This window comes from Megalobrama amblycephala, linkage group LG16 (genome assembly GCF_018812025.1).
Source record: "Megalobrama amblycephala isolate DHTTF-2021 linkage group LG16, ASM1881202v1, whole genome shotgun sequence".
Classification (NCBI taxonomy): domain Eukaryota; kingdom Metazoa; phylum Chordata; class Actinopteri; order Cypriniformes; family Xenocyprididae; genus Megalobrama; species Megalobrama amblycephala.
In genome coordinates this window covers 30,244,941-30,255,076 of record NC_063059.1, presented here as the reverse complement: position 1 = coordinate 30,255,076, position 10,136 = coordinate 30,244,941, and the positions used below count along the sequence as shown (strand labels likewise).

Genomic DNA, 10,136 nt, shown 5'->3' with positions numbered 1-10,136 from the left:
CACCATCAGACCATGAAACACTTTTGTGATGAACTATTTTCAAAACTGTCACATACTTTGTGTGGTTCTCATACAGATCTGAAAATAAGTTGGCAAGGCTATTGGTTCAACTGGTTCAACTTGTTCTGACTGGTATCACTTGACTCAAATTCAGATTTTACACAAAATGTATTTTCTATTTGGACCACTAGAAGAAAAATTGTCCTTCTACTTTAGAAATCTTAGATGCCCATTAATTATCACTGGCATACGAGGTTCTCACTTGTTTTGCAAGAGGGCATGTACCTAATCTGAGACGATCTAACGCAGACTTTGTTACAGGATGTGGTGAACATGGAAACCAGAAACTCTAACTATGACAATACACTAGTTTACCCTCAGGCCTCAGTTTTTAAACTGACCACAAAATATATATATTTTTTTTCTTGAACAAGAGTATACAAGCAATTTGAGTTGAATCACAGCTGAGTGTAATAGTGCTTTAATAGCACTCACTGGCAGTATAGAAATGGTATACATATAGTGGTATGTAGACAAACTGAATTTATATTATATTATATATATTAATATATCCCTCATATATCAGGGGCTGGTCCTGGGTTGGTTCTCTGTGTTCCTGTGTTTATTTCCTGTCTATGATAGTTGACCTAGGCTATGTTTAAAAGCGCCCTCAATACCCTTAAAGGGTAAGTTCAGCCAAAAATTAAATTTCTGTCATTAATTACTCACCCAGAAAGTATGTCCCACACCCATAAGGCCTTCGTTTGTCTTCGAAACACAAATTAAGATATTTTTGCTGAAATCCGTGGATATCTGATACACATAGGCAGCAATGCCATTGCACCTTTTGAGGTCCAGAAAGGTATTACGGGTGTGGATCGACATGAGGCTGAGTAATAAATGACAGAATTTTCATTTCTGGGTGAACTAACCCTTTAAATATGGCCCTATTTGAGGGAACAGCCATTTGTGTCGGAAACCATAGTGGATGTTATCTCATTCTATCCCATAATGCACCGCAATAACGAGTGTACAACCGATGTACACTCAATGGCAAGAGAATACCCATAATACACAATCATGATCCCCTAGGGCAGTGGTCGCCAACCCGTCGATCTTTATCACTGTTCCAGTAGCTCGCGAAAATAACAGAAATATGCGTACAAAAATACATTACATTTCTCCAGTCTTTGTACTGTATTTTTGTATTTATTTTTAAGTTATTTTCTGGAGCTACTGGGACAGACAGATAAAGGTAAATAATAGGGTTGTGCCGATGGACGATAACATCGTCCATCGTGATGGCTGACCGACATCACGATGGAGAGACACCATCGTGATGTCACGCCCCCGCCCGCCCCTTTTATTCCCCTCACGTGCAACCTATTGGAAAGCCCGGATGAGTCATTAGTTGGGAAATAAAATAACCCTTTCGCACGTAAGTTTAAAATATTCTGTCTGACCCCCCAGCGTGAGTTTTTTTAAGGCGACCGTTATTTAGAACATATCGCTTTATGGTTTCCATGGTGACGCGTCATTGCTTGTCCAGAGCCGTTGACGGCTCTGTGCTTGTCAACACACCGCAGCGCTGTATGACTGATGATATGCTTTCATTTCAGTTTTCCTTTTTTATTCAAAATGTTCACTAATTTGTTAACTATAACATGAAATATCTGATATTCCGATTGTCAAATATGTGAAAGTGGATGTGTTTTGCTGTTTATAATGATTGCGTTAGTTGAGCTATACACGTTATGGGCGTCGCCATGTTAGTTTGTGCCGCAGGTTCTGTTTAGATTCACAACATCTTATATGTATTTAAACATCCGAAACCTAAAATAAACATTATGTGGTTGAAAACACTGCATATTTGTGATATATGAAAAGTGCTGCGCGCGCGTCCATCTCTGGTTGCGCCAGCCAAAGCTCACATGCACATTTGAATTTGGCAATTGATCACGTGATGCACTGCACTGAAAGTTCTAATCACACCGGTGTGATCGTACGCGTCAATGGGATAAATAAAGTAATAAAGTAAAATAATGAATAATAATTATATAATAACGAAAAATTAAAATACACCCCCACACACCCCCGACGATATCATCGTCCATCACGATGTTTTACTGTAAACATCGTCAACTGCCAATTTAGGGGACATCGCCCAACCCTAGTAAATAACCCACATTATGTCTGAGTCTGTAAAGAGGCCAGAAACGCTGAAGACAAACACAAAGAGGAGAAAATTCTGTAGCAGGCAGAGCAGCTCACTGTTCACGATGCTCGAAATATAGGAAGGAAATATAAATATTGAATTGGGGGTGAGGGATTATGAATTCATCTCTAAAAGGAGATCAGTCTTCAGGAAGATTTCGATGGCAATGGCATTTTATTTTCCTCTTACCTCCGAATAAAGTAGCTCATTATTAGCGCATTTCAGCTTTGTTTACAGCGGTAACCAAGGAAACGCTGTATCACTGCTTCTCCATAAGCGCCACCTGCTGTCAGAGAGTGAATTTGCGTCCCATTCAGCCTGCTGTTTTTGTTTCGTGCTTTTTTGTGTGTGTAGCATTTATAATTTCACAAAGATAAAGTCGGACCGTTCTGTTTTTGCTTTAAATCTTGAAATTAAATCTTATTCTTTGTTTGTTTGGATTGTGATTAAAAAGCAGTGGTTCCCTCTAATTTGAAGTGGCTATGTATTTTTGTTTATTATAATAATATTAATAATAAATATCTGCAACCAGTATCAGAATCAGCCAATTTGCTTGTAAAAATAAATAAATAAATCACAATCTACATTGACAACGAAAAAAAATAATAAATACAGTCTGGGCTGTCTTTTTCTATCAAGTAGATCTTGTCTTTCAAAAAGGTCGAGGTCAGGGATCTTGGGCTTAAAAAGGTTGGTGACCACTGCCCTAGGGGATCAGTAAAGGAACCTTTAATAGAGACATCTCACCTCAGAAATATTATAGCAATGAATGCAATGAAAAGCCCTCGCACTACTCGCGTCAAATAGAGAGAGAGAGAGAGAGAGAGGTGCACAAAGCTGCACGAATAATCTTTAGAAGGTTGTGTTCTTGATTTCATCACTCGCAGGATAATTCCTAAATGAAAATGATTTGTGTAGAATACTCGTGTAGATTAAAGTTTTATAGCTTTTAGTATGAATATGTTGCCTTAAGGTTATGAATAAGCTGGTGTGTTCCAAAACAATGACAAAAATCGCATTAAGGAGACATAAGCATTAAAAACTTACAGTCTCTCACTTTCACTAAAATGGATCACGGATTTTCATGACATCACATGGAACTTAGGCTTCTTATCAAATCTTCTGTCCAATCAAATGCTCTCTAGAATCTGAAGTCCCGCCTCCTCCTACACTGCAGTTGTGGCTGAAACCGGTCATTTATTCACACATTTACTAGTTTCTACATGGTGAATGGCACATAGTGCCCTATATAGAGAATAGGGAATGATTCAGACAGTGTAAATATACTTTCCATTGACGCGAATGAAGTCCGTTTTTGCGTGAACATGAACCGCCGCAGCTCGAGCACAGTCTGCTCTGGCCCAGGGACATGCAGAGGTGTAGAGAGTAGGCTACCTGAAAAAAAAATACTTGAGTAAAAGTACTGATACCTTACATCAAAAATTACAAGTAACCATTTCCAATACGACTTGAGTAAAAGTCTTAAAGTATCTAATTTTAACAGTATTTTACTCATGACTGTTTGAGTTGAGTATTGTGTATATTTTTGCCCTTATTACTATTTTTATTGGTTGTTTAAAAATTTGAATGGAACCAGAATCGTTAGGCGGAACTGGAACCAGAAAATTTCCCAACCCTATTATTAAGTAGTGGTTTGTTTTTCAAAAATATCTATGTTTTGTGCTTCAGAACTCCCATTAATGGAATAGTGAGCATTAACGCTCCCTGGTTTTCACAGTGCATTGTGGGACTTTTTAGAGAGCACCCTTTAAGGGTAGATAAGTTCAAAGTTGCCCCAGTTAGAAGCTGTTGTACCAACAGATACATTTTAAAATTATTTCTAATTATTTTTTGGGGCCCCTCAAACAAGGAAGTAAATCTCAAGTGTGCTTAGAGGAAACTCTGTGGTTAGCTATAGTCAGGCCTGTCACATGTGTTGTGTGGTCCTGAGAGAAAAAAAAAAAGCCCACCCAATGCACTTATAAAGGCAACTTATAATTTTATCTGGTGTGGTGGAGGGGTGTTTGAGACTGTTCTGACCATCCCAACCACAATTGGATAAGATACATGTTTTTTTCTTTTTGCACAATTTAATAATTTAAGACTTTTTTTATTTACTTATAATATGCGGAGAAGGATAGTGTACTCAAAAATGAAAATTATGTCATCATTTACTCACACACGTCACATAACTTTCATTGGAAGAACAAAAACATCTCAATATATATATTTTTTTGTGTTCCAGAAGAAAAAGTCATGCAGGTTTGGAAGCATATGATGGTGAGTAAATGATGACAGATTTTTTTGAACTAGCCCTTTAAATACAGTAAACATAAATACATTTGCAGAAATGTACATACATTTTCAGTATGGAAATGCAGGGTTGTGATTGCTTATAAATTAATGTAATTATAGACAACGACAGCTCTATACTAAGGTGCAGTGTGTGAGTAAAATGGAAAATGACAGTGGTAATCAATAATTTTGTGCTGTACTCACTTGTTTTACAACCAGAAAAATAGTTATAATAATAACAAAAACACATACTTCTTTTGCAGTTATAAAGAGTTGGCCTGAGAAATCACACCTAGATTACCACAAATGACATGAAAAGCAATGTGTGAGTGTGTGTGTGACATTTTTTACCGGAAACAAGTGACTATTAGACTTAACAGGGTTCTTTGAATGTGGCTTCATTTAGTTCTTGCTAAATGTCAAAGACATCGTGCTTGACAAATATGCTGTGCATTTTACAGCTTTGGATATTTTTTGGTGCCCTGGTGTCTTCAAACGGTAAGTTATAGACAGAAATGTGTCTTCAATCTCCATATCTACAGCTGTACCTATGAGTGATGAAAAGTTGTATCAGTTACATTTTGATGCTCTTCTATTCTTCAGCTCTGGATCGTTGGAACACAAGATGTACAGAGGTCAAAATCAGCACCTTTCTGAAATCAGAAGTCTTTCTCCCTTGTCACTTTAATAAAAGCTTTGACAATGAAACAGAGACAGTGAGATGGAGTAACACTTCCAGTGGAGCTACTCTTCTAACTATCATGAAAAATGGTAAAATCATCTTTGATAGTCCTACAGAAGGACGAGTCAACGTTTTCCCGCTTCTATTCAATGACGGAAACTTCTCCATCCTCATCCGTGATCTGGAGTTTTCAGACTTCGGCCCGTACTTTTGTGAGCTGAACCGTGAATGCTGGAGAGTGGAGATCACAGAACGTCTAATTGAGAGTAAGAGCAGTCCCTGCACGGGAAAGTCTTTCAAATTAAATTTAGAGGAGGATAATGGTGTGATAATAATAATTTATTAAAGAGATATAGTAAATTATGACAAAATATACTGGATCATTTTACAATTATATAACATAAAATTTCTATTTGTGGCACAGAAACTGTGGACTTGGACTCTTATAAACCCTGGTTGTTCTTTTTTGCTGGAGCTGGACTTTTCACTCTTTTTTTCTTGTATTTAATCGCACTGGTGAGCATTTTACTTTTCATTCATTATCCAAAGTTAAATTTCAGTATTGAACCAGTATTTAATGAAATTATAAACTGATTCCTATTTATTTGTTTGTAAAATAATATTCAGGCTTACATAACCGTTGTGTGAGATGTATGAGATCATCCAAATGTTGCTCTATTAATGAAGAACACAATGAAGGTAAGTTCAGTAAAAATGATGTGAATGTATTAATGCCACTTGCCAGTTCATATGTTTATACAAAATATGATATATCATTAAAAAACAAAATTCATAATTAATTTACATTTAAATGCAGTTTGCAAGTAGGTTTTCAATTGCTGCTGTGGTTTGAAAGCTAATAATACAGTGTGAAATTCCTGCTGATAGACTATATTAACTATATTATTTGTTATCAAACAATAAATATATGATGTCATACTCTTTTGTTTTTTAAGAACAGGATTCTTCAAATCAATCTTCTATCCAGCAGAGAGGTACTGATTGGCTATAACTGAGCTCAAATATGCTAATTAATACTATTCTTTTTCAGCATTTAGAACTCCAGATCCAAAGGACTCTCCCATCACTACAGTATATGGTAAGTTCAATTTATGTTCAGAAAACTGTTTCTGGGAATAACTTACAAAATTGTTTCAGTCAACCAGATATAACGAAGAAATGCTGACAACAGTGGGAAATAAAACTGGATTCCCTATTACAGATAATCAATTGTATGTCATCTGTTTTGAAATATTTTTCTATTATCATTTATTGATTTATACTTTTTAAAAAAGGGTTTAAAATTTTAAGCCCGATTTGCACCCCCAAACAATCGCAGCCTGATTCGAGGCCTGTCACAAACGTTTCTTTGTCCCAAAAATCCTTTATTTTGTGGTGTCATTACAATTATTTAACTTCTCCTGATCGAGACCTCTTGATCAGGCTGCCTCTGACGTGATGCGCGCGATAGCCAATGAGAGTGAGCAAGTGTCACCTACTGGATGTTGTGTGCTTCTTTAGCTGAAACTTGTCAGCCACAAACATGCCATGAAAGTGAAGTATTGAGAAAGAAGATCACCCATAATCTTTTTTTTTTTTCTATTTTATTTTTCACTGTAAAGCAGAATGTGTGGCAGGAGAGCCTGCTGATAATGATTGTCCATTTGTTTTTCTTCTCAAGTCATGTTTAATTTTGCGAGTCTCCGTGAGATCACGTGTCACTGTGAAATCGTTCTTGCAATCAACATGTGTGGTCACATAGTCGGGTCGAACTCTCTAGTGTATGCGTTCAGAGGATTATAATGCTAAAAATTGGTTGAAACTGTCATTATGTCTGTGGTCTCCCACAGTTTTAAAATCAGTTAAGATATTGTGAAAATCATCTAATGTGGCCCAGGCCTTAGTTTGGCTTTCCCTGTTCCTGTTTGCCTGTGTTCTCATTCATTGTTAGTTTCCTTGGTTACTGATCATGCCCTAGTTTGTTTCCATGGTGTCTAATTGACCCTTCACTGGGAGTTTGATTGACAAGCGATCTAACCAATCATAACGCCGAATCTGCCATTTTGTCCAACAAAGCAGTCAAGAGTTAGAAGATTAACGTAGGTGGACTTGAACTTGAAAAATGGTGTGTACTGACATCTTTCTGTGATTGAAACAACATTCCTTCTGATGTTCATTCATGTTTATTTGATGCTATAAATGAACTAGTAAGAAGAGATGATCGGTTCACGAGCCGCTTGAGCTGAGGCGCTACAGCGATCTGTCACGACACATTAAAGAGCCACAAAATGTTTTTTATTGATCGAATTTCTTTAAAAATTACACAGTTTGAAAGTTGGGCTTTGTTTAATATCACAAGTTACCTGCTCTGTCTTGTCTGTCGACATGTTGTCAGTGTCCTCATTGCTCCATGATGTATTTTTCACTCTGTGTGGCGTGACAGCGGCATGGCTTGTTGGACAAAGCAACAGTAACTAAGGGGGGCGGGTCTTTGCAAAGGGACAATTGACCCTTCGCAAAGACTCACCCCCTTAGTTTCTGTTGCTTTGTCCGACAAGCCATGCCGCTGTCACGCCACACGCAGTCCACCGAGGTTCAAGTCCACCAAGGTTAATCTTCTAACTCCTGATTGCTTTGTTGGACAAAATGGCGGATTCAGCGTTATAATTGTTTAGATCGCTTGTCAATCAAACTCCCGGAAAAGGGTCAATTAAGTACACATCTCTTCTGTTTCAGTTAATTAGCTTCCTCTGTGTATTTAAACCCTGAGTTCTCCTCTGTTCTTTGTCTTGTACTAAAGTTAGTTAAGTTATGTATCTTCCTTGTGCATTCTGGTCTTTTTTGGATTGTTTATACACGCTAACTGTTACAGAATATAAAGCAAGAGAAGTTTTTTTATTTTTTATTTTGTGGCATTTCTTTTATCCTTTTGTTATGGACTTGCCAGCAGTCCAGCTGCTCTGTATTGAGTGGAAGGAACAAAGCCTCAAGGACCACACAAGGAACTTTTTAGACCTGGTTTGCCACACCACATTTCCTGACCGCTCTCTATGTGTTTTTATTTTTCCAGGCTGAGCGAGCAGTCCAAGGCACACTTACCTATCCTCTGGGAGATTTTGTTGCATTTGTGGAGTGGGTGCTGGTGAATAATGGATCGGCGTTCACCATCTGCCACGTGGAGGACATCACCAGCCCCACTTCAGACTCAGAGCCCAGCCAGCCACCGCCCACACACTGCACAGAGTAAACGGCAGAGCCCACCGCAGACAGCAAACTCGAGCCTGCCACGATGAATGAGCCAGTGGACTCGAGGACTGAGAAGGTCATCGCCCCGGAGCCTAAGCCACACAGAGAGTCTAACCAGGTGTGTGACCCGGCAACACTGTGCGTCACCGTGGGACTGCTCCTGGAGTAAAGTGGAAGAGGATGTATTTCTGGTTCTCGTGTCCCTGCTGGTCCCACCCAGCTAGAAGTCTCCCCTCTGACACTTCTCCATGGTGTGGATTTACCTCGGGTCTTCCGGTCTTCAGCTCCACCCAGTAAAGAGGATCCCTGGCTCTGCCTTCAGCCACTGATCCTGTCACTCCACCATGGCCTGTCGACCTATCGGCTCCGCCATGGTCAGACGTTGCCTTGCCTGTGCTACGGTCTTCCGAGCCATCCTCTGTGCTCTGCCTCTTCTCAGCCTTGATCCTCTGTCCCACCAACTCCGCCTCAGTCCTCAGGCACTGTCCCACTGGTCTCACTGGCTCTTCGTCTGCGTGTAGGGCTCCACTTCCACCAGCCTCATCTCTGTCAGTCATCTCCCTGGTGTCGTCAGCCAATTCTCCCTCCCTTTCGTTCTGGCTGCTCTCTGGGTCCCCACCTGACAACTCCTGCTCCTGGCTCCTCCTGCCAACATTTCCTGTGGTTCCCTGTTCTTCACCAGCCCCTCGACCTCCTCCAGAGCCTCCTCCCTCCTCAATCAGACTATAGTTACTACGCAAGGATGTGCCTTTCCTGACATCACAGCCCCGGGTTATTTCTTTTTTTAGTTTCTTTTGTGTTTTAGAGTACGTTTACATGACAACGATATGCTTAAAATGGAGAAGTTTTTCCTTTGAGTTTTCTGTGTACATACGACACCATTGTCAAAACGATCCCCATTCACATGGATCTGCGAAAATGACTAAAAACGCTGTATTCTGCAGGCAGGCCATTAAATGGCAATGAAACACTATAGACTGAGCTTGTAATACGCATGTGCATGACGTCATAGTTTCCACAGATTCACGTTTTTGTTGTTTACATGGAGACCGTTTTCAAAAACTTGCACTTTGAAACCCAAGTTTTCAGGCACCCAAAACGCCATTGTCGTGTAAATGATCAACCAAAAACACATTAATAAAATTCACATTTTTAGTTGAAAACGGCATAGTGTAAACGGCCCCTTTGATTGGTTTTCTCTGTTCCTGTTTGCCTGTTCTCATTCATTGTTTCCTTGGTTCCTGATCATGCCCTAGTTTGTTTCCATGGTTTCTAATTAAGTACACACCTGTTCTGTTTCAGTTAATTAGCGTCCTCTGTGTATTTAAACCCTGAGTTCTCCTCTGTTCTTTGTCTTGTATTTTGGTTATGTTGGTTGTGTAGCGTTTCTTTCTCTTGAGTTCATTAAAGGTATCTTCATCATGCATTCTGGTCTTTTTTGGATTGTTTATACATGTTAAACTCTACTCTTAAATATCTATATTGTAGGCTACATTTAGTCTAATGTAAGCAGAGCTGAAAAAGGCTGAGATTCACTGGGGGGACTCTAGCTGTTCTGAATAGACTCTGAGCTCAAGCCAAGCCTCGGGTTCGAGCCTCCTTCGAGGACAGCAAGCCAAGTTTGTTTTACCATTAACCATGCAGACTGAATGGGCAGGCGAACTCATGAATGTCATCATAAGGGAAACATGATAAAAC

At 39.3% G+C, this 10,136-nt stretch overlaps 1 long non-coding RNA gene across 3 annotated transcripts; it reads left to right on the top strand.

Moving 5' to 3' along the window:
* Positions 1–18: 18 nt before the first annotated feature.
* On the top strand, positions 19–9,857 carry LOC125248920. 3 transcript variants are annotated; one of them, XR_007180441.1, is made up of 9 exons: positions 19–1,438; positions 4,461–4,495; positions 4,774–4,835; positions 4,972–5,008; positions 5,114–5,458; positions 5,617–5,708; positions 5,820–5,891; positions 6,244–6,291; positions 8,263–9,857. It is a non-coding gene; the product is annotated as an uncharacterized LOC125248920 (long non-coding RNA). The 3 variants fall into 3 exon arrangements; XR_007180442.1 differs by lacking the exon at positions 4,774–4,835; XR_007180440.1 differs by lacking the exons at positions 19–1,438; positions 4,461–4,495 and having other exon boundaries at positions 4,505–5,008.
* Positions 9,858–10,136: the final 279 nt, after the last annotated feature.